We start from the raw sequence: 25,890 nt of genomic DNA, 5'->3' as shown, positions 1-25,890 counted from the left end.
AAATATCTGAACGCACTACATCAAGTATTTTCTACTTACTTCTCTATCATGCGAGAAGGTTTGTCTTGCCTCCTTACCAAACTAGCATGCTTCACAGACTTTATGCAATTCTGCAACTCTAAATGAAGGCAACCCTATAACCAATCCTCTAGACTGCATTAATTTTAGCCTTTTCATATTTGCATGTCCAATACGTTTATGCCATATTTCAATATCTACAACTACTCATTTTCCTTTAGCATACATAGTAGCATCCATTGTAAGAATTCCAGCATCTAAAGTGAACATTTAGCCAACTCTACTTCCTTTTGTGACCAACCTGCACTTATCATTAAAGTATTCTACAAAACAACCTTTTGCATTGAATCGGACCTGCAACCCCTACTCTACCATTTGGTCAATAGACACTAGATTATTTGTAATTGATCTTGAGATATCGAGCTCCACTCGTGATATGCCAGGGTGACCGTTGTGTATTTATGTCACCGACTTGTCAGTTGCAGATGCGGTTGGTACACCGCCCATGAATAATAGCTACATGATAGCTATCCTTATCTACTCTAGTTCGTGGCTCAATTAGTATGCCACCTTAGTTAGTTGAGTTTGGTTTGAGACCCATATATAGGGTTCTTCTATTTCTTTGTACGAGAGTTCTTTTGGCTTACACAACTAAGAAGAGGAAAATTGTTTTTAGCCTCCACCTTTGTGTGTATTCCCCCATTGTGCAAGCAAGAAAGCTACAAGTGAGACTCCTTCCTTCTCTCCCACAATCTTGACATGGTATGAGAGCCTTGTTCGTGGTAAGGAGCTCAAGAAAGCAATCCAAGCTCGCGGTGTTCTGGTAAGAGGAGCAGTGTTGCTTTCATTTTCTGTTTTGGGAGCAGATCTCTGCAGGTAGCACAGCCGGAAAGTACAGGAGTGCATTGTCTCAGGTTGAGACGCCCTTCGCGACCTTGTTTTTTTAATTTGAGGCCATTTCGGGGCCTGTTTTGGAGGCGGAAGTTTTCTGCATGCACTCAGGAAACGGCCCGGTTTTATGCTGTGCAGTCACTGTTCTACAGGTCGGTGAAAAGTTACTATAGAAATTGCATCGTATGCTTGTGCGTAGAGACATTGGGAGTTACAGAATCATCCATGTTGCCTGTTGATGCAAAATTGTCACTAGGAAGTGACTGTGTGGTCAAATACCACTTTCGCCAGTTTTGCAGATTTTCCCTTGTGAGGGTAAAGCTGTGTTTTTTGCAGTGACAGAATTTTTTGTAGTGTTCGGTAATGGCATCTGATCCTCTTTCACAGATTGTCACTGAAAAGCTTGACAAGAACAACTTCCAAGCATGGAAGTTTAGAATGACGAATTTCCTTATGGGAAAAAGATATTGGAAATTTGTTGCAGGAAATGAAGAAGAACCAGTTCTTCTTGATGTTCCCAATCAACAGCAAATGCAGGCATTTAAAGCATGGCATGAGAGAGCCAGGAAAGTTATGTACTGGCTGTCTATCAGCATTTTAGACTCTATGATTGTGCATATTCAAGATGCAAGTACGCCAAAGGAGGCATGGGATACTTTGTCAAAAATGTATAGCACAAATACGCAAGCCAGGAAAATGCAGCTCAAGCAAGAGTTGCACAATGTGCAAAGAGAAAGTATGAGCATCAATGACTACCACATGAAGGTGAAGAAGATTGCAGATGCACTTGCTTCCATTGGGTCGCCAGTGGAAGATGATGATTTAGTCTCAGTGACCTTGAATGGTCTAGGAAAGGATTATGCACAGTTCCGAACATCCATTTCCATCCGTGAAAGATTTCCTGATTTTGAGGAGTTGATTGCTCTTCTAATTTCTGAGGAGCAGAGAAATGGTGGTGCATCTTCTTCAGGAGGAACTTCAAAAGAAGCTATCTTCTACTCAAATGCTGGAAGAGGTAGAGGCAAAGGTAGAGGAGGCCGATTTGGAGGCCGTGGCAGAAATCAGAATATGCAGCAAACTCAAGAAAACCAGTCCTATGGAGGAGGACGTGGTAACTCTAGAGGCAGGGGGAGCCAAAGAGGTCGTGGTGGATGGCAAAGAGGCCAAAATGCAAACAGTAATGTTGAATGCTACTACTGTGGTAAAATGGGTCATATGGCTAAAGACTGCTATAAAAAGCAGAATGACATCATGAATGGAAAACTGCAACAAGGGAATTATGCATCTTCTAGTAGATAGGGTGATGACAGAAATGAGCATTTGTTTATGGTGCAACACATGAACAATTCTGTGACAAGTGGAGAAGAAAGCAATGATGTATGGTATGTTGACTCAGGTGCATCAAACCACATGACAGGTCATGCAGAATGGATGGAGGATGCAAGGAAAATGAAAAAACCAGGATTTGTGGAGACTGGTGATGATACTGCACATCCTATTGTGCAGATTGAAAAATTTCATTTGTCTATGCAGGATGGGAAAAAGAAATACATGTCAGATGTATTTCATGTCCCGAATATCACCAAGAATTTGGTTTCTGTTGGTCAAATGGTTGAGCAGGGCTTGCAGGTCAGATTTAGTCCTCATGGATGCTTTGTTAAGGATATGAAAAATAAAGGTCACTTGATAGCAAAAGGAAAGAAGAAAGGCAGAATGTTTACCTTGGATGCAGACATGCCTGAATTGAGTGCAGCAATTTTTGCACATGGGACTGGTGTAGTTGCAGATATTGATATCTGGCATAAACGCATTGGTCATGTTAATGTACATCGACTTAAATCAATGCAGGCCCAAAATATTGTTGCAGGATTGCCCAAATTCAAGGTTGCAGAAATGCATAAGGTATGTGAAGCCTGTCAGTTTGGAAAACAGGCAAGGAAACCATTTCCTAGACATGTTCAAGAGAGTGAGAAGCCATTGGAATTAATCCACTCTGATGTGTGGACTACTAAAGCTGCATCTCTTGGAGGCTGTCATTATTTTGTCACTTTTATTGATGACTATAGCAGAAAAGTTTGGGTGTATTTTATGAAAAAGAAAAGTGAAGTTTTGGGCATTTCAAAACTCTTAAAGCTATGGTTGAAAAAGAAACAGGCCTGCAGATAAAATGCCTAAGGTCAGATGGAGGGGGAGAGTACCTCTCAAATGAGTTTGGAAAGTTCTTGCATGAGCATGGCATAAAGCAGCAATATTCATGCAGTCATACCCCACAACAAAATGGAATTACAGAAAGGAAAAACATGCATATTGGAGAGGTATCTCGTGCCATGCTCAATGAAAAAGACCTGCCAGATTTTTATTGGACTGAAGCAGTTGCTACAGCAGTCTATATAATGAACAGGACTCCCACTGCAGCAATACATGGGATGACTCCAGAGGAGAGGTATACTGGTAGGAAACCAGATATTTCTCATTTGAAATTTTTTTGTTGCATTGCCTATGTACATGTGCCAGATGAGCTGAGATCCAAGTTGGATCCAAAAGGTGAGAAGTGCATCTTTATTGGTTACTCTCTGCAGCAAAAAGGGTATAGATGCTATAACCCTTCTACTCGTAAGTTTACAGTGAGTAGAGATGTTATTTTTTATGAGATGAGTAGCTGGTATAAACCAGTAAATGTGATTGATGATGTAGATGCACAAAATGGTAATGCTGCACAGAATTCACAGCAGCAGTCACAAAATATTAGTGGACCTGGAGCGTCCTCTTGCAGTGGTTCTTATTCTTCGCCATGGACAGGCAAATTGAGATCAGGAGAATCTTCTCAAAGCAATGCAAATAGTGGTATGCAGGTATCACGAAAAGGAAAAGAGAAGGTTGATCAGCCCATGTTTGATGTGAATGCAGGTCACTCTTATGTGGATGGTGAATCCAGTGGCTCAGAACAGAGCATTGATGATGAGTTGGGTATTCCTTCTATTGTTACACCTGGAGTAAGGAAGACCAGGGATGTTTTGAGAGCACCTAGGAGTGAACCTACTTTGCGCAGGTCTACCAGAGCTAGGTATCCTGTGGATAGGCTGAAATATGATGGATTTACAGCCATTCACTATGCATATATGGTCAAAGTGATACAGGAACCAGAACCCACTTCTTTTGAGCAAGCCATGGGAAAAGAAAAATGGGAGAAAGCCATGGATGAAGAAATGGATGCCTTGGAAGAAAATGCTACATGGGAATTGGTACCTTTGCGTAAAGGTAAAAATGCAATTGGTTGTAAGTGGGTTTATAAGGTGAAGCACAATGCAGATGGTTCTGTGAACAGATACAAGGCAAGATTAGTAGTCAAGGGGTATGCACAAACATATGGCATTGACTATGAAGAAACATTCAGTCCGGTTGCAAGGATGGCAACCGTAAGAGCAGTCATTGCTATGGCTGCATCAAAGGGATGGTCTTTACATCAGATGGATGTAAAGAATGCCTTCTTGCATGGTGATTTGCAAGAAGAGGTCTATATGGAGCAGCCACCAAGTTATGTGCATGATGTTCATCCTGAGTTTGTTTGCAGGTTGAAGAAAGCCTTGTATGGCTTGAAGCAAGCACCTAGAGCATGGTCTGACAAGATAGGACAGTATCTTGTCACTATTGGCTTTCAGATTTCCAAGGCAGATTTCTCACTTTATGTGAGAAAAATAGAGAAAGGTATTATGCTACTTGTCATTTATGTTGATGATTTGATTATGACAGGTGACAATGATGAAGATATCCTTCATGTGAAAATGCTATTGAAGCAGAAGTTTGAGATGAAGGATTTGGGAGAGCTGTGTTATTTCTTGGGCATTGAGGTGATTAGATCACCAAGTGGGATACAGCTCTTGCAGAGGCAGTATGGATTGGACATGCTGTCCAAATATGGGATGACAGGCTGTAAGCCTATTTCAGTTCCTTTGGAGCAGAATGTGAAGCTGAGCACAGATGCAGGTGGGCTTCTAGAAGACCCTACTATGTACAGACGCATAGTAGGAAGTTTGATTTATATGACTATTACCAGGCCAGATTTGAGCTATGCTGTTGGATTGGTAAGTCAGTTTATGCAGGCTCCAAGGAAACCACATTTGGATGCGGTTAGATGCATACTCAGGTATGTGAAGTCCACATTGCAGTATGGACTATTTTATGAGACTGGGGTTCATATACAGTTGCATGGATACACTGATGCTGATTGGGTTGGTAGTATTTCTGATAGACGATCTACCAGTGGATATGTGTTCTCTTTTGGGAGTGCTGCAGTCACTTGGAGCAGCAAGAAACAGCCTACAGTTGCCTTGTCCAGCACAAAGGCTGAGTACAGGGGTGCAGCAATGGCTGCATGTGAGGTAGCTTGGTTGCATAAGCTACTTTATGATATGCATCAGTCTATAGATGGGCCAGTTGTCATTTATTGTGACAACATGAGTAGTATACACTTGGCAAATAACCCAATCTATCATGCTAGAACAAAGCACATTGAGGTGCATTATCACTATGTGCGAGAGAGGGTTTTACTAGGTCTTATTGATCTAGTTTATCTTAGCACAGAGGATCAGGTAGCTGACATATTCACGAAAGCATTGGGCGCAGAGAAGCTGCGCAAGTTCAGAGACCTGCTTGGTGTGCAGGAATTGGGATTGAGCTCGAGGGGGAGTGTTGAGATATCGAGCTCCACTCGTGATATGCCAGGGTGACCGTTGTGTATTTATGTCACTGACTTGTCAGTTATAGACGCGGTTGGTACACCGCCCATGAATAATAGCTACATGATAGCTATCCTTATCTACTCTAGTTCGTGGCTCTGTTAGTATGCCACCTTAGTTAGTTGAGTTTGGTTTGAGACCCATATATAGGGTTCTTCTATTTCTTTGTACTGGAGTTCTTTTGGCTTATACAACTAAGAAGAGGAAAACTGTTTTCAGCCTCCACCCTTGTGTGTATTCCCCCATTGTGCAAGCAAGAAAGCTACAAGTGAGACTCCTTCCTTCTCTCCCACAATCTTGACAATTGATGGCACATGTAATACATCTGTCAGACTCTTTGTCTAGCCATTATACAAGGACAAGGGAACCTTTCCAATGTGTGAAATTGGGTGGCATGAATCATCACCCATCTGCACATAACCTGGATTTTGTAAGTCCTGCATCTCTCCAAACCATTCAACATGATTGGTCATGTGATTAGATGCACTTGAATCAACATACCATACATTATCATATGTCCCCTTTCTTGTAATTGCATTCATTATATGCTGTATAATAAACAGATGCTCATTTTTGTCTTCATTCTGTTGTGTAGACAATGCACAGTTTCTTTGCTGCAATTTACCACTATGAATATCATCCTTCTTATCATAGCAATGGGCTGCAATATGGCCTACTTTGCCACAACAATGGCAAAGAACAATAGAATTTCTAGAACCTCTATTTTTCCATCCACCTCTTCCTCTAGAGCTCCCCTACCTCTAAAGTTTCCTCAGCCTCTTGAAACCTGCATTTCATCAAATTGTTGATTGAACCTGTTTTGCTGGTTATCGCCAGCATGTCCCATACCACGGCCTCTTAAAGAGGATCTACCACGTCCCCTTCCTGAACTTGAGTAAAATGCTTGAACTTGTTCACCATTTTTTTCAAATGAGTCACCCTCCATATTGATCTCTTCAATAATCATGAGACAGATCAACTCATCAAAATCTGAAAATGGCTTCCATACATATACTGAAGTAACAAATGATTTCCATGCCTTCTCATTGTTAAGGCCACTCAAAGTGGATGAAACCAAATCATCATCATAAGACATTGCATCAATAGCTACTAAAGCATCTGCAATGCTCCTCACCTTCAACACATACTCATGGACAGACATTTTCCCTTTTTTCAAGGCATTCAACTCTTTTTTAAGTTGAATCTTCCATTGTTGTGATGTTATGAGGACACAGTGTGAAAAAGTATGGAATGCATCATCATCCGACTTCTCTATTGATCTAGAGAGTCAATGTGATCTGAGCCATTAGTACTAGTGTGAGTTGCATGGATTATCTAAAAATACTAAAATTTTGGATAATTTTAGTCTATTTTTTATATTATTTATTGTAAAAATTTGAAAAATTTAGAAAAAGATTCTAGATTAGGATGGCATGCAAAAAGCTAGTTGTTTTTTCAGCCAATTAGGAGATTTTTCATAAAAAAGACAGATTAACAAGATCGCGTGCGTTGCGATCGCTGTAAACATGTTGAAAACTGCAGATTGAACTAAAAGAAGAAGAAGGAGTGATCTGGGAGATCCGTGACTAGGTGTCCTTCGGGTTTACCCCCCTTTCAGAGCCAACGGAGCCATCAAATTTGGGTTCCGGATAGTAGAGAAAGAGCTGATTTTTCCGATCCACGTTTTTGGTCTACGAAGGAGCTCCAAGAGAACTAATGCTTGGAGATTGCTTCTGAGTAGAGCAAAGATTCCAAGTTCTTTCAATACATATTGTTTCAATTCATTGTGATTTGTTTTTGTTGTGTTTACCACTCGGGTATTCTCTATCTTCTCTTCCATCTCCTATCTCTACTTCCTTCTACTTTTGATCCCTGGTGGAGTCAACCTTTCGACAAAAACCCCTCCGACATTGGTGAACCCGACGTGAAAGGTCGTCACAGAAGAAGGAAAGATAATATGGGAGAACCTTTGAATACAATCTCTAGTGATGTTTTGCAACAGTTGGTGCAAAATATGAATATGCTTATGTAGGTACAACAACAACAGGTGATGCAAGCTTCAGCTCAAACAAAAAGTGTTATGATGAATGCATTGCAAGCAGTTGAGCGTGAGGTGAAGTTATTCAATGGCAAGAATGTATCTGCATATGTACATACCTATGCTCAGAAGATGGAATTCTTTGGAGTGGCTCAATCTGCATGGAGCCGATATTTTGTATGTGTTACTGTTCATGAATTGAAAGCACGGATTACTGAATTATACTTGCAGGATGCATACTAGGTAGCCTTCAAGAAGACACTTAGGGAAGAATTTTACATTGAGGACACCAGTTTGATTACGCGCAAGACTTTTCAGGAGTAGATTATACAACCCAATAAGGGTCTTGTGGCTACATAATTGTTAAGAGAATTTGAAAGTAGATTTGAGCAGTTGGATCTTGCAGAACAGCAAGCTATTGCAAGTCAGAGAATTGAATTGTTTCTACAGGTAGTTGATCCTGAGCTTTAAGAGAAGCTTGATTATTTGCTAGAGGATCAGACTACAGAGATAGGTTTGAAAACAGAGTGGAGACATGTCAAGGAAGCTGTTACTGCGCTTGTGAAGAAACATAGAAGAAGAGAAAGATTGCATGTGTCTAGCTTGCCCACTGTTATGGGTAAGATAGTTGATGTATCCAATAAGCCACCTACTTCTGTGGCTAGCCCTATGGCTGTACCTACTATTGTTCCCTCTGTTAGGGAAGATTTCTTGGATGAATTGGTCAAAGGGATGCCAAATCTTCAATTGAAGGTTGCAAAATTGGACAAAAAAGGACAAGAGGAAAGGGGACAGGCAGCAACCCCTAAGCCTCGAAAAAAATGTATGTGATGTGACAGTTTGCAGCACGAGAGAAAGGATTGTGCTACCTATCAGGAGGCCTTGGCATGAAATCTTATCTTTTGGAAAGATGGCAAGATCCATGCACAAGAAACAGGATTGCCTCTTGCTTTGAATTTTGGAAAGGGAGGTATGCAAAAGTTGTTGGAAGACTTGGCTGTCCAAAATGCTTATGCGACGGTACATGCTTCTACTTTTGGTCTATAGTTGGATAGAATGCATGGCCAAGTGATGGTTGGTCCAAAGGCTAAAATATGGACACATGCTTTACATGCAGCTGAAAAGAGAAAGGTCACTGATAGTGAAATGTCTCATGTAGGGAAAGACATTCGTGGCATAACTGGTTGGGAATCACCAGTAGATGCATATTCAGTGTATGCATATTTAGCAAAGGTGCAAAACACGAATGCACTTGTGCAAAAAAGAGATGAAGATATTGCAAGAACATCTAAAAGAATGACAAAAAGAAGTATGGATCAACCTAAAGCTGCAAATCAGCCACCTCTCGAGCATGTTATGGAAGAGGTCAGTCAGAAGCAAAAATAGGATAACAAACAAGAGGGCAAAAAGAAGGGCAAGCAACTAGGATATAAGTTGCAATCTGACATTGAGATAGCCACAGATCTTAAGAAGGTTCTTGAAGAATGGATCTTAAATAGTCGGGTGGAATTTACCTTGGGAGAGGTGCTTGGCGTTGCCAAGGGAGAATTTCATGATGAGATCATTGACATAATTAAAAGGAAGAGTCAGTTTCTTGGTGATACCACTAGTGCATTGCTACAATTTGAAGAGGAAACTAGTTTGTTAGGTATTCCGGCTGAATATGAGCATGAAGTAAGTACTTGATTATCTATGCAGGATGCTAGTAATCAGTGGACAGCATGTGGAAAAGAGAAGAAAGTGGCTGAAAATGCATTGTCTTGTAGCAATATGCATGGTGGAGTAAGGCAAATGCAACAATATGGAGAAGAGACTCTAGGAATTATTCCTCGAAGTCACTACAAAAGTAATCATTGGGCTAGAGCTACCACTAAAACGGTAGTGAAAATAGGGGAGCGTGAAACTTCTTGTGTTGCTTTACTTGACCATGGGTCTGAGATAAATGTCATTGAGCGGGGATTGTATGAAAATGGTGCATGGCCTGTGGACACTGATCATGGTTGGCATATGAGGGCTGCAAATAAATCTTCAGGGGAGCTATATGCTGCATGTTCTAATGTAAAAGTGACAATTAGTGATGTACAGGAAGAGCGACACTTCTTTGTGCAAGATAATTCCTCATATGCAGTGATTTTGGGACAACCCTATATTACAGGAGTGCGTATGGAAACAAAGGTACTTGATGATGGTTCTACTTATGCAAGAGTCAAAAGCAAAGATGGGAGGAAAGCAGTCCAATTTCTTACTATTTGTGTTAATCATCCTAGAAATCGTGATATGCTTCGAGAGTCTCCTTTGGTTCCAAATGCAAGGGAATTCAAAGACCTGGATTTTCATTAAGCACTGTTGTAATGCGGGGCTACAGTAGTGTTGTTCAGAGGGTGTACTCACCTCTTGATGAAATGAAGCATGTATTTACTATTGGTAATTCTCAGTTTACAGCAAACAGCTCATGTTGGTTTAAGCCTATGGAAGCTATGTATAGGGATGAACACATATCTATGAAATGGGCTATTAAGAAACTGAGATCATTGGGGTTGTTAGCTAAAAATGATGGCATTTCAGGCATCTTTTATGGGATGAATATTACTGACACTGGCTGAAATTTCAGCAACTATACATGCATAAAATAAGGCTGAAAACAGAGTGTTGTCAATATGTTCTTTGGATATATATGATGTTATAGCATTGTTTGCTCAACAGGAAGGATTACAATGGGCTGAAGTACTTGTGGAGACAAAGTATAAGATAGTTGACAAAAAGGTGAAACCAATTGCTTTGCCACTTCCACCAGAGAGTGAGGGTATGTATGAAAAAGTGTCAAGGTAGCCAAGCTTACGGGATCCTAAAGATATAGGTCATCAGTTTACATCTGAAACATTACAGGAATTGAAAGTTGGTGTAGAAGGGTTTATTTTGCCTGTTGAGAGAAACTGTTTTATGCAGATGTTGGCTAGACATGGAAATGCATTTGCATTTCAACCAAGTGAAATAGGTTGTGTGGATCCAAATGTTGTCTCTCCTATGGTCATATTTACTGTGCCACATGTACCATGGAACTTGAGGCCTATTCCAGTGCCTAAAGCTTACTTGCGAAAGCTGATGGATTTGCTAAATGAAAAGATTCGCATGAAGATCTTGGAGCCTTCTTTAGCCTCGTACTCAAATCGTTGGTTTACTGTGCCCAAAAAGAATGGAGCTTTGAGATTTATTCAAGACATGCAACCGGTCAATAAAGTGACCATAAGAAATGTGGGTGCAGGTCCTGTGGAAGATGAATTTGCAAAAGCTTTTGCAGGTAGAGGGATCTATTCTTTGGGTGATCTTTACTCGAGATACGATGAGTTTCAGCTTGCAATTGAAAGCAGGGATATCACAACCATGAAGTCTCCTTTGGGGTTAGTACGGATGTGTACTCTCCCATAGGGTGCAACAAACTCAGTGGCACACATGACAAATGCTATGAATAGGGTACTCATGGATTTTATACCACAATTGACTATGCCCTTCTTGGATGATGTTCCAATCAAAGGGTGTGCAGTGGATGAAAAGAATGAAGAGATGGATGCTCATGGATGCAAACAGTTTGTTGCAAACCATATTGTGGATTGTGAGAGGATTTTGACACATCTAAAAGAGGTGCATTTAACTCTTTCTGGACAAAAGTCTGTCTTTGGAGTTGAGGAGGTTTTGATTGTTGGGCATATGTGTGGGCCTTATGGGCGAAGGCCATCGCCAGCAAAAATAGACGGGATTGATAGAATGTGAGATGTATGCACGAATGTATCAGAGGTGCGTGGATTCTTGGGTGCATGTGTGTTCTATTTGATATGGATTCCTCACTTTGCACATGTAGCCGATGTTCTTTATCAGCTTCTATGGAAAGGTCAAAAATTTCATTGGGAAAGGAAGCATCAGAAAGCAATGAAGAAATTGAAGCAACTCTTAAAATCTACTCCCACATTGAGAAAGGCTGACTATTCACATCGAAAGCCTATCATTATTACAGTTGATACAAGCCCAATCAGGATTGGATGGGCAATTAGGCAAGATGATGAGGAAGGGGAAAGGTATGCAATACGCTTTGGTGCAAAAGTATTGACTGAACGACAGAGAAGATATCCACAAGTTAAAAGAGAATTGTGGGAAATTGTGATAGCCCTTAAATGTGATAAGGAGTATTTTATGGGTGCTCATGTAGTCATTGAGATTGATTGTTTGTCGGTATTGGGTATGATTACTAGTTGTGCTACCCTGGACATTTCTATGCTCCGGTGGATTGTATACATCAAATCTTTGAACCCTAAATTTCAGCATATTGTAGCAAGAGATAACCCAGTGGGGGCAGACATGTTATCTCGAGCACGCTATGAGAATGAAGATGGGATGATGGATGAGGAGGAAGAAGATGACTTTCTTATGGCTGAAAATGATGTTGCAAGAGTGAATTTAGCAATGCAAGGTGTTGCTATAGCATTAATAGAAGCTTGGACAACAAAGAGAAGACACTTTAGATGTTTTGCATCTTGTGTAGAAGTGTTTCTGGAAGAGAAATATGTAGGAGAGTGGATGAGAATTGGTCAATATCTCAGTACATTAACAAAGAGAGATGAATGGTCAGATGAGGAGTTTAAGAAGATCAAGAGGAAAGCCTATGGATTTTTCTTAAAAGATGGATACTTGTGGAAACATGCAGAAAAGAAACACGATATGCCATTGCGAGTTTTGGGTGACAAAGATTCACAAGTAAAAGTAATGCAAGAATTTCATGAAAGCTTGTGGGCTGGTCATAGAGGTGTTTGGGGTACTTTTACAAAGATCAAAGAAAGATACTGGTGGTAGGGTATGTATAAGGATGTTGCTCACTTTGTGAAAACATGTACAACATGTCAAATGTATTCAGCTATGAGGCATCGAGATGAATTGCAACCCACATATCCATTGTCTCTTCATTTTAAGTGGGTGGTGGATTTGGTCACAATGCCTACAAGTGTTTGGCAAATGAGGTATCTTGTGCTTGCTCGTGAAGACTTGACTAATCAAGTGGAAGGGAGAGCTCTACATACTAAGATGACAAATGCCGTATGTACTTTTCTCTTAGAAGAGATCTTTTGTGGATATGGCTATGTGGGAAAAATTACAGCAGATAAGGGTGAGCTGGATGCAGATGAAGCTCATGATTTGCACGGTTGGGGATAAAGCTTGCTTTAACTTCAGTCTATAACCCTAAAGGAAATGGCAAAAGTGAAAGAGGTCATCCACCTATTGTAAAGGCATTGGAAAAAGCATGCGGTGAGAAGATAAAAGAGTGGCCACGATTGTTCCCTTATGCTTTGTGGGCTGACAGAACAACTCATAGTACTGTTACAGGATATATGCCTGCAGAATTGATGTATGGTCAAAAACCTATCATGCCAATAGAAGAGATGACAGTCACATGGAGTGTGTTACTTGGGAGGAGGAGTTGAATCAAGAGGAGTTGTTGGCCTTACGCATTAGACAGTTGCAAAGAAAGTTAGAAGACATAGAGGTAGCAACTACAAAGTTAAGGGCAGCAAGGATACAGAATAAGAAATGGTTTGACAAAAGACATAGATTGAGACCAAGAACCATACAAGATGAGGATTGGGTATTGGTTTATGATAGCAGTTTAGATAACCAGCATAGTGCCATGCGTAAAGTTTCCAAAAGATGGTTTGGACCCTATGTGGTAAGACAGGTGTTTGATAATGCTACTTATGCATTAACTGAGCTGGATGGGATAGCCATAAAACTTCCGATGGCAGGGAAAATAATCAAATTATTCAAAAGGCGGGAATCTACTGCCTATGAGTTGCCAAAATTGGAAGAAAATAGTGGCCATGATACAGGGGCTAGCCAGGAAGATATGGAAGATGAAGAAGTAAAGGATATGGTTCCATAGGATGAGGAGAACTCAGAATCTGGTGACAACTAGGATTTTGGCACATACCGAAGGATATGCAGGTTCAGAGGGGGTGGATGTCATGATGTTATGAGGACACAGTGTGAAAAAGTATGAAATGCATCATCATCCGACTTCTCTATTGATCTAGAGAGTCAATGTGATCTGAGCCATTATTACTAGTGTGAGTTGCATGGATTATCTGAAAATACTAGATTTTTGGATAATTTTAGTCTATTTTTTATATTATTTATTATAAAAATCTGAAAAAGTTAGAAAAAGATTCTAGATTAGGATGCCATGCAAAAAGCTGGTTGTTTTTTCAGCCAATTAGGAGATTTTTCATAAAAAAGACAGATTAACAAAATCGCGCGTGTCGCGATCGCTGTAAACAAGCTGAAAACTGCAGATTGAACTGAAAGAAGGAGAAGGAGTGATCTGGGAGATCTATGACCAAGCGTCCTTGAGTTTTATCCTCCTTTCGGAGCCAACGGAGCCATCAGATTTGGGTTCCGGACAGCAGAGAAAGAGTTGATTTTTCTGATCCACGTTTTTGGTCTACGAAGGAGCTCCAGGAGAACTAATGCCTGGAGATTGCTTCTGAGTAGAGCAAAGATTCCAGGTTCTTTCAATACATATTGTTTCAATTCATTGTGATTTATTTTTGTCATGTTTACCACTTGGGTATTCTCTATCTTCTCTTCCATCTCGTATCTCTACTTCCTTCTACTTCTGATCCCTGGTGGATTCGACCTCTCAACAAAAACCCCTCTGACATCGTGCCTTTGTATTTACTGAAAACATGCTCTCAAAAATTGTCCAAGCTGCATATGAAGTTTCTACATTCCTAATATGTCCCAACATCGTATTATCAATGATTGCAGATAACCAATACATCACCTTTTTATCTTTTACATTCCATTCTTCCCATGCTTTTAATTCATCTGCAGTCGGAGGAATACCCAGCTGTGGCTCCTTTTCTTCACCTGAAAAAAAGTCATAAAGGTCCTTTCCAATGAGGAAGTTTGTCATACGGAACTTCCATGAAGGGTAGTTGTTCTTGTCGAGCTTCTCAATAATGGGATTTCCACTATTCTCTGCCATTATCACAAACAAGAATACAACACAGCAAGCTAATCTTCTGCAATATTTCACAACATGTGCATAACAATAGACCAAGCAACCTTTTTCACTGATTGCTCAATAGTACATGCAAATTGCAACCTGTTTGCAGATAAACCTTATGTTTTCTTCTTGCAAACACCTCAAAAATTACAGATTCGAAATCTGTAACCTGTGTACCCACTTTCAGTCAATACAGTCGAAATCATAGTGTACCCATAAACTGATGTCCGCAACCTTGCAACTCTAAAACGGGGCTTGAAATGGCCTTAGATGCCCAAAATAACTATAGGAGAGCCCTAAAGGGCAAATCTGTAGAGTATACAGTGCTCTGCTTGGACACCAAATCTCATAGCAATCTGAGATTTTCGCTCTACCCTGCTTCCGGTGCCTCCACAGGCACTATCCAAGAGAGAGAGTGGAAGAATGGGAGAGCTTCTTACCCGTTGCTTGCTTACTCAAACCTTGCTTCTTCTCTTCACTTCAGCCTTCAAAAATCAGCCTCTCTCAGTGGCACAGCTCTAATACCATGTCAAGAATCACGTGGTGGGGGGACTTGCTTGAGCTGCTGCACCAAACACACACTATATACACAAGAGGAACTCACTCAAGAACACAAGAAGAGAGATGGAGGCCAAAACGTTTTCTTGCTGATTTCTTTTTCTTCTTCCACACACTATACAATGTACACAAAGTATAGATAAGATACAATATCAAGGAAAGTGGCCTTCTAAGTCAAATAGTGCATAACCGACTACACTAATCGACTAGCACTATATCTTTGCCAGCTATAGGTAGGTGTAAAAACCTAAATATAATAAGTGATAAGTCAATGGCCATGTGAGTGTCATAATGACCACCAAGGTGCAAAGTGTAGACGTGCGGACCCATCTAGCCAAGCAATCCATCATCAATGTCAGCACATGTTGAGCTTGCCATCTCAACATTGAGGACATGTAATGGTCTCTTGATTCCACCATCTATGTCTTCCTATATCTCTACATCCTCATGATACATAGTACGAAAAAATTTAGGAACTATTGAGTTGAACCAACTAATAACAAAGTATGGCCCACTACCATTGTCAGTTAGTCTCTGTCACTAATGATATGTTAGACATAATGGAGAAATTTTTATTTCTATTTTTGAAATGAAAGAAGTCAACCACTCATTATAGGTAGAATGATATTCAATATCCAAACTATAACTAGCAAAGCTATTACATTGGCTTGTCTATCTCTCTTTGTCTCTCTCCCTTCTCCCTCTCTCTAAAGTTTAAATCTGCTAGGTTTGAATTTTTGGAGTCGTTGGATATGCCTATAAGGCACATTTGGATAGTTATATTTGTAAATCAATACATTATAAGTTGAAAGCATGGTAAAATGGTATCAAAATAGTTTTTCTAGGATGTGATTAAAAGTAGCTAATGCTTGTTGTAAATAGGTTTACTCTTACTTTTAAGGTTTTTTAAAAATGGGTAATAGTCACATCATGAATCCTTTTGCAATTGAATCACTATTGGTGGCCCAATAAAACTTCAACTTCTTTGTCTCTCCCTCCCTCCCTCTCCTCTCTCTCTCTCTCTCTCTAACATATAAACCCAATATTGATGTTTAAATTGATGGAATTATTCATGCAAAAATTGACCCACATCATTGCTATAAACACCAGTATCTATAATGGTTGAAAATCGTCACTATCCATGTCAGTATTTTGGTATCTATGTTGGCATCTACGTATACTAATGAAGATATTGATGCTAATCGCTATAGTTGCAAGTCTATTTTTGGACGCAAATAGTGATGGTTAGAGGGAACCTTTTTATTTTGGATGGCAGGGCATGCAGTCTTGCCACCCTTCTAGTCACATGGGATGAATCTATTTTGTAATTAATTCATAAATGGAATATATAGCTATTGTCCAAAAATTATACATCATGACTTGCCAAGAAGAAGGAATCCATTGATTGAATTTACAAACTACAATGACAAGATGACATTCCATAGTACTAGCTACATCAAATGATAGGGTTAAAGAACAACAATAAGAAATTTTTTTTATAAAAGTCCCTATTTGTGAGCCTCATACAACGAAGGAGAAATGTGTTTAGAGAAAGCTAGATACAATCAATGGAAAAAGAATGTATGGAGCATAAGGCCAAAAAGGGAGGAGTGCTCCATGAATCCAAGATTTGCACCATCAGATAGCTCATCCCAATGCAACAATGATTGAAAGGAGTCGATAACAAAACCAAAGATCAAATTTGAGTACACAATGTATCACAAAAATTAAAAATTGCAAACATGAAAGAGGCATGACTTACTGAAACATTGTGCATATATGTCTTGTTGATAAGTGTAGTAAGACCATGTCTTTCTACATATCGGGTTTCCAATCCTGTAGGATCATGATTTGTGATAAAGTGTTATAGCAAAAAGAAACAAAGTAGCATTATTAGAATAAGGTTATCACTACAAGCAACATATAAAACAAAAAGGTGAATACAACTAATAGAGAACTTACAAATTCCTCCAAGTAGGTCATGTGGCCACCCCTCCCAAGGTGGCACATGACTCTGACCTCCAGCCATGCCCTCATCACATCTCATTGATGATACCATCACCCTAGAAAGTCTGCAGTCTTCTCTTTGAGTCTCCTTGAGTCCTCCTAGTCTAGCCACTTGAGCTTTGGTGCACTAGTTGTCTTTTCCAAGATAAAAGTAAACACAACATTTGTTGTCTTAGTACGTAAAGCTCTCCCTTCCACTTGATTAGTCAAGTCTTCACGGGCAAGCACAAGATACCTCATTTGCCAAAGACCTGTGAGCATTGTGACCAAATCCACCACCCACTTAAAATGAAGAGACAATGGATATGTGGGTTGCAATCCATCCCGATGTCTCACAGATGAATACATTTGACATGTTGTACATGTTTCCACAAAGTGAGCAACATCCTTATACATACCTTGCCACCAATATCTTTCTTTGATCTTTGCAAAAGTACCCCAAACACCTCTCTGACCAACCCACAAGCTTTCATGAAATTCTTGCATAACATTTACTTGTGAAGCTCTGTCACCCAAAACCCGCAATGGCATACCTTATTTCTTTTTAGCATGTTTCCATAAGTATCCATCTTTTAAGAAAAACCCATACGCTTTCCTCTTGATTTTCTTAAAATCCTCATCTGATCATTCATCTCTCTTTGTTAATGTACTGAGGTATTGACCAATTCTCAGCCACTCTCTTGCATATTTGTCTTCCAGAAACATTTCTACACAAGATGCAAAACATCTAAAGTATTTTCTCTTTGTTGTCCAAACTTCAGTTAATGCTGTAGCAACACCTTGCATTGCTAAATTCACTCTTGCAACATCATTTTCAGCCGCAAGAAAGTCATCTTCTTCCTCTTCATCCATCATCCCATCTTCATTCTCATAGCATACTTGAGATAACATGTCTGTCATTGGGTTATCTCTTCCTATAATATGCTGAAATTCACGGTTCAAAGATATGCAATTCACCAGAGCATAGCAATGTCTCGGGTAGAACAACTAGTAATCATACCCAATACCAGCAAACAATCGGTCTCAATGACTACATGAGCACCCATAAAATACTCCTTATCACATTTAAGGGCCGTCACAATTTCCCATAATTCTCTTTTTACCTATGGATATCTTCTCTATCGTTCAGTCAATACTTTAGCACTAAAGCGTATTGCATATCTTTGCCCTTCCTCATCATCTTGCCCAATTGCCCATCCAATCCTTATTGGGCTTGTATCAACAATAATAATGATAGGCTTTCCATGTGAATAGTTAGCCTTTCTCAATGTAGGAGCAGATTTTAAGAGTTGCTTCAATTTCTTCATTGCTTTCTGATGCTTCCTTTCCCAATGAAATCTCTGACCTTTCCTTAGAATGTTGGGGCTAAAGGCGCCTCCGCCTAGCTACTCGTGTATTACTACACTGGCAGTACATGCCACTGCACACACTACAAGTGGCGAGTGCTCGTCACAGTCACTTATTCTTTATTCTTTTAGTGACCATTTGAATAAAGGAAGTCTCGGTCACACATTCTGGTTGTTGGAGTTCCTACTTTTGAGTCTCTCTCACTCTTGGCTCTTGCTCTCAATCCACCATAGCTCTCACTGCCAAGCTTCTTCCTCCTGGGTTCCACTTCCCTTTCAATTAATATCAGAGATATGGCATTGGAGCTTGCTCGGCATTCTCTTTAGTCTTGATTTGAAGAGCTTCAACCTTAGCTTCAATGGTAGCCATGGCACCTTCATTTGCATTTACGTTTTGATCTCCTGCCTCCTCTCCGAGCTTCCGGACCTTCATCAGCTTCTTTCCGAGCTGCGTTGGAGCTCCCTTGACCTTTTCAAGTGCCCCCGAGGGTTGTTGTAGATCCCTCATCCCCCAGGAATAGCCAACACAATTTTTGGTGCCATTTTAGGGGGCCTGGCCTAATCTGCTCCCCGACATTTTCGTGCTCCTCCTCGGCTTACCAGCACTCTTGACAACCTTCCCGAGCATTGCTTGACTCTCTGACATTGGTGCTTCACTTCCAATGATCGATTTGAGTGCTTCACCCTTCAGCCCTTTGCTATATACATAGTCCTCGGACTGTCAAAACAGGGCAGCACTTGACATTTACTGTTTAATGTTTCTTGGCATTGCCCATTTGATGCCTATTGATGCCCAATGCCCGGATGTTATGGGATGCTATGTCTATGCTTTCAAACTGATTTGGAGTAGATTCGAGCACCGTTTGAGATTCATATAATAGTAAATTTCTTGCTGTAATATAGTGGGTTGAAGCTCATTTACTTAGTGTATGCATTGGTTCATGGAACGGGGTGCTTCCTGGAGGTTTGAATGATCATATCAATGTATCTGGAGGTTGTCAAATGCTTCTTCTTGGTTTCGGAATACTTTTGAGCTTGTATTAAGCTCCAACTTGGTTGTTCTTCACTAGCATTTGGCTTCAGTTGGCATGCTTTGGACTGGTCTATGCCTATTGTCACTACTTGACATTTAGGCTTCTTACATTTATGCCTTGGTTAGATATGGATGCCACTTGGTTTGCCCATGCTTGACAATTACTTGGAGCTTTATCTTCAAATGTATTTGAGAATTTTGGATCTACTGGGCATTACATTTGGTTTTCAATTACATACTCTTTGAATGCTTTTCAGGCTTATGCTTTACGGGTCTGAGATAGCTTGGGATTTATGCTCCGGATGTACCCTACTGGGATTTCGCATGTCTGGTGCTATGTATTTGATGTATTATAGCATTTCTTACTCTCTTTGCATCTGACTTCACTTCCAGTGGGAGCCTCTTGGTATATTTGGATGTACACAGAGTCTTATTTACATATGAGCTTGAGCTTGTGGGATAGTTATATGCATTTGCTCTCTTGAGAGCTTTATGTTTGTAGTTTGTCTGTAGTGGGGTAATTCAATACACCTATTGGGGCAGGCACCTATCTCTGTCACAGGTTTGTCAATTTTGTATGCATCCTGGATGGTTATGTATTGAGCTTCTAGCTCTATCAGTTATGCTTGTGCTTGGTCTCTTCTCTTACCCCGAGACCCATTGCATGCATGACTTCTGGACCTATGAGATGTCTCTTGCCTGACAGGTTATTGGTTTGATAGTTCTTGGTATCTTCTTGCCCCCTGGAAACTCATTGTTGGATGTATCTTGCTACCTGGCAATTGCAGTGACATATCTATCATAATGATTGCTTCATTTTGGGACAGTTTTATATACTACTGCCATTTATTACAGCAAGCTGAAATCTGTAGATTTTGAGCACTTCTATGAGGGTAATGCTTACTATTTGATGTTATCTTGGTCATATTTGGTGGACAAGTGCTTTTCTTGGTGAAATCCACCCTTTCAGCCAGTTTTAGCAGTGGTTTTAGTGCATTTTCTGCTAACTACAGCAACCTGCAATTTTTCTTTTTTACTTTGATTTGGGACAATATGGCAAGTCATCTGAAAGATACAACTCTCTTTAACATTGCCAAGTTGGATGGTACCAACTATGGGTATTGGAAGTCCCAAATATGGCAGTTTTTGGTGTAGAAGTTGCAGATTAAACCCTTGCGTTTCAAGGGTGTTAAACTGGAGGATTCACAAGCTTGGTATCAAAAGATTGATCTCTTCCTTTTACAAAACAAGTGTTTATCTCTTGTTCTTTAGATCATGACTTATATGTCAAGTGCTGCAATGATAGTTTTGTTATTCTTGCTCTATATATGTGGATAATACCATATTTCTAACAATCTCAACTTCCTTCAACAAGTAAAGAAGATTATATCCTCTGCATTTGACATGGTGGATCTTGTGACATACACTTATGTCTTGGTATTCAAATTCAACACTATCAAGAAAAGGGTATTTTATTACTATGTCAAACAAAGTTCATTGATTATATTATTCCAGAAGTTTGGTTTGGGTTATACACATCCTGCTAGTACTCATTATCTTGTGAGCTCTACTAAAAACTCTCACTTTCTGTAGAATGATAGCCAACTAGCATTACATAAACCTTATGCTAATCTTGTTGGCTTTCTTCAATTTGTTGGCTTAATTTCTCACCCCCTTGACATTCTTTTTGTTGCATCTTTCTTTGTTAACCCTCAAACGAACGAAGGTGGAAAATCCGGAAAAGCTAAAGCAGAAGACAAAGACAAAGGCCAAGGCAAAGAGAAACGGAAGACAAAGATGCATAAGGAGAAGAGTCCTAAATAAGGGAGAAAGGCACACAAGGAAAAGCGCAAGTCAAAACTTTTGTAAAAGAGCGCAAGCGCATCATGGTTAATTCAAGGAGCGCCGGGCTCTCACCCGTGCAATTTGTAAATGTAGACGGGCGGTGGAAAGGAAGCTAGGAAGATAGAAGGACAATGGGAAAAAGGGCCTAGGCTACGGTCGGCCATGTAAAAAAGGGGGAAAAGGGGATGACCACCCAAAAGGGATTTAGGGTTTTGTATATAAAGTTGAAAAGTGAATGAGAAGCTCATTCTTGTGTGTGGCCAAAAGTAGCTCTCCTCTTCTTCTTCTTCTTCTTCTTCTTCTTGCTTGCTTGAGCTTGTGCTTGAGAGAGGGAGTGTGAGAGTGTGAGGGAGTGAGTGTGTGAGGGTGAGGGACCGAGGAGGAGAAGCTCTCCATCTTCTCCTCTCTTCTTCTCTTCTCTTCTCTTCTCTTCTCTTCTCTTCTCTTCTCTTCTCTTCTCTTGCTCGCGGCAATGGAGCTTGGAGCGTGGAGCTTGAGGATGAAGCTTGCTTGAAGCTTGCACTTGGATCGTGGAGCTACCAAAGTGCACAAAAGAGGAGGTAACTCGAATGGCATGGAGGTAAGCTCACTACACCCGTAGATATGGATGGCGCGTTGGCTATGTGAGAGGTAGCCATTAGTGCTCGGCTTGGAACGCTTGAAACAATAAGCGGTCCGTGGGTCTTGGCGGTTGAGCGAAAGCTCCCACATTTTGGTTCCATTGCCGAGACAACGGATTCAAGCCTTGAGTGCTTGCGCACTTCGAATCGAACATTAGAGTAGGTTTTTCCCCGAACCGGTGTTTGAGATATGTAGGAAGCGAGGGGGTTGAAGATGGTATTCGATCTCCTTGGCAAGTAGGTTTGTTGTTTTTCTTGAGATTTATGTTGTGAGATGGAGTAGTGTAGGTAGTTACTTTGTGATTTGGATGCATTAGAGTAGAAGAAAATAAAGAAAAACAAAGAAAATAAGCATTAGGATTACTGTTGCAAAATAGGGCAGAAACATTGTAAGAATCGTGCAAAAGTGGTAAAAATATTACTTGTGATGCCTAAGGTCGGTGAGTGAGTTATTGGGGGTCCCAATACCATACCTGGGAGAGGATATAAGGGCCAGAAGTGGAAAAAAAGGCCACATTGTGCATTGCAGGGTTTCAGGAGAGGAGGAGAGAAGAGGAAAGCTTGGCGAGGAAATCGGCTTCAATCTTGGCATCAGGGAGATCTTCGGCTAGCCCAGGTAATTCTATACCTCCCCCTACAGTAGTAGGACCAATCTGGAGTTGCACGACAAGGGGGAAGACCCCCAGCGCCCTGCACGACGAATTTTGCGAGCTTCGACGAAAAAACGCGCGGCGTTCAGCGCGTCCCAGTCACGTCGACTCTGGTCCGAGGCCCAGACTGCCCTCGGACCACCCGGCCCACTTGGCCAAACCCTAGTCGGCCTCGGACCGTCCGAGTTGACCCATCCGAGACTCAAAATTCGGCCCTCGGCCACATCCTACATTCGGCCCTCGGCCCAAGCGCCTCGGCCCGGTCGAGTGACCTCGTCCGAATTCGTCTGAGTCGTCCAAACTTAGCCCTCGGCCCATCCGCCTCGGCTCGTCTGAATGACCCACTCGGACCCTGTAATTCGGACCTGTTGGGCCGAATTTAGATTTTCTCAAATTTTAACCTGAAGATAGTGAAACTAACTGAGGAACCATACAGAGCCGAAACCATATCATAGATCGATCACTGGGCTGAAACTTAGAGCAAGTAGTTCAAAATTTGGCTATAAACGGTCCTCCAAATTGTGCATGGTGTCTACCGTAATGGCCTTGCGGGCCAGGGGGGAAGTAATGCATTGTTTTCTCTCCAAATTGTGTTCAAACCGTGTCTAGTCAGAGCAAAATGCAACTTCAGCAAGCTACAAATGGGAAGATGACTAGACATGACACTCTTGACAAGAGATGTACCTTGAGCAACACTGCACAGACAACCCAAGACGTTGGTGGAGAATCTACGTCTGGTCATGCAAGTGGGGACTCAAGGGCATTTGTTAGAAGGCTTAAATTTACAAGCCAAGACCTGGAAGGTTAAGACATAGTACCACCTACTTATCTTAGGGTCAAACTCACCACAGAAAGAGAGCATAGTGTTGATGCTCTCATTGATGAAGGAGCAGATTTCAGTATCTTGACTTACGAAGCATGGACTCTACTAGGTCAACCAGAGCTTAAACTGACTGATGCGACTCTTAACCCTTACGGGGAACACCCACAGGCACTTCTAGGGAAGTGGAGAATACTTGTAACAATTGAAACAGAAAGCTTGCCAGTCTTGTTCTATGTTCCTCCAAATAGCGAGAATTGTGGAAAGGAAATCCTCCTAGGAAGGCCCTTCAAAAAGGCAATGAAGTGTGAAGCTGACTATATAGCACAGAGGATACACCTAACACTACCAGGTGTGAGGATAATCATGACTTTTAGCAAGGGTGACCTCAGCAAACCTCGAGGGAAGGGAAAGGAGCATTCTGACATACCAAGCAAGCCTAGTAATGAGAGCAAGGAGTTGTTGAAAGAGTTAATACAAGCACATGTCAAACAACGAGAACCAGTGAGTGAGGCCATGCTGGAAATAAGAAGGTCAAGAGACAATGCCAAGGACATGTTGTACTTGGCTATATGGAGTCTATGTTTAGGGTTTTATGCAGAGTTTTTTTGCTTATAGTAGGAGCTATAGCACATCATTTGAAGAACCCTTTGGTGGGGAGGGAGCTCATACAATGGGCTTCAAATGCCTTACACTCTCAGGATGTATCGCAAGCGTAGAGGTAGATTAGGTTGTACGATAGTAAACACGTGCATATATGAAAATAAAGATGAAATCTCGCAATGCTAGCTGCTTTGTGCACTAATCGGCTCAATTTTTGTGATGGGATGAAGTACCTTGGACTGTAGAGAAATATCCAGAAGAAATCAAGTTGAGATACAGCTTGTAGAGAGAGTTATGAAAGCTCCAAGTGCTACTTTGCTAGTCTAGTCATTCATGAACAAAATCTTGTGTAAGACATTGACAATGACACTGGTTGAAAGAAGAATGCATCATGATATATTGCATTCAACTCTTGAAAGTGATAGTCAAGTACAATGCTTTATAGTAGTTGGCTAGTGACGTTCTACCTCACTGTGCATATGGGATTAAGGGCATCTCTTCCTAGAGCATGCATCATTTGTCATATCTTTCACATTTGTGGTTGGAATATATTGGTTCAACACATCTATAATATAACCCTTGAGTATGCAATTCTATGATCTGATCATTGGTTAAATGTCTAGCTTTATTGGCTATAGACATAACTTTGCCCACATCATCACTATCCATGGTACTCATAAGAAGCATGTGCCTGATAAGGAAATGAACACTATTCATAGGCATATTGTTGCCCATATACATAATGGTGCCCATCATAAGAGAGTGATTGGCTATACTCATTGCTATACAAATTTAGCAATGATTGCAATAAGTCTTATTGAGTTGTTGCATTAGCCATAGCAATTGATGCAACCAACATATGCTTATCATGAATATGTGCTAAACCCTCTTGAAAAAAAAGATTGCCATAAAGACTAATGAGAGCTTATGATATGAATGGTTGTACTAGCTGAGCCATATGAGATGTCAAATGTTGGGCAAGTGGGCAAGTGCTTATTCTATCCGAACTGCATACACAACTTCAACTACCATCACGGTTGCATCAAAATCCATAGGTGCACATGCCAATACATCAATCATGCCATCCATGTGAGCAATAGACTTGCTAAATTCCATTTCTCGAATGATACTCGTAATATTTCTATTGGATGCAATTTGGCTTCTATAGAGCATTTTAGAGTTAAGATTGCATTGCTGGAAATCATGGCTATAAATATTTCCATGACCATCTTCATTCAAGGATTGACCCATAGTATCTAATCTTATTGGAGATTGACCATGAAAATCTTTATCCAAGGATTGACCCACAACATCTGTTCTTGCTGGAGATTGACTCAATGATGTATGGCTTTTCCAAGATCCCTTAGAATGGCCACGTTTCTCAAGAGGTGTTCTTGTGCTCCAAATTTGTTACTGCTCTTATAAGATCCAACATTCCCAAAAAAAGAACTACTTGCTTCATAGCTAATTTATTGTTGAAACATTAAGTTGCCATAATCAACTTTTTCCATCTTGTTATCAATATTATTTGAGCTTTGTTGTAAGTAGTATTGGTTGGGTCAAAGAGTTTCTTCTAAATTTTGATCTCACTACATGTAGTTGCTCATCATAGATGCTTCTAATACCATGAAGGCCTCCTAAGGGCAATAGCAACATCTATGTGATCGCTGCCAACTA

Source organism: Lygodium microphyllum, chromosome 19 (assembly GCF_053477565.2).
Source record: "Lygodium microphyllum isolate KBCC chromosome 19, Lygodium_microphyllum_v1.1.10, whole genome shotgun sequence".
In the NCBI taxonomy this organism is placed as follows: Eukaryota; Viridiplantae; Streptophyta; class Polypodiopsida; order Schizaeales; family Lygodiaceae; genus Lygodium; species Lygodium microphyllum.
This window is presented reverse-complemented; position numbering follows the sequence as displayed.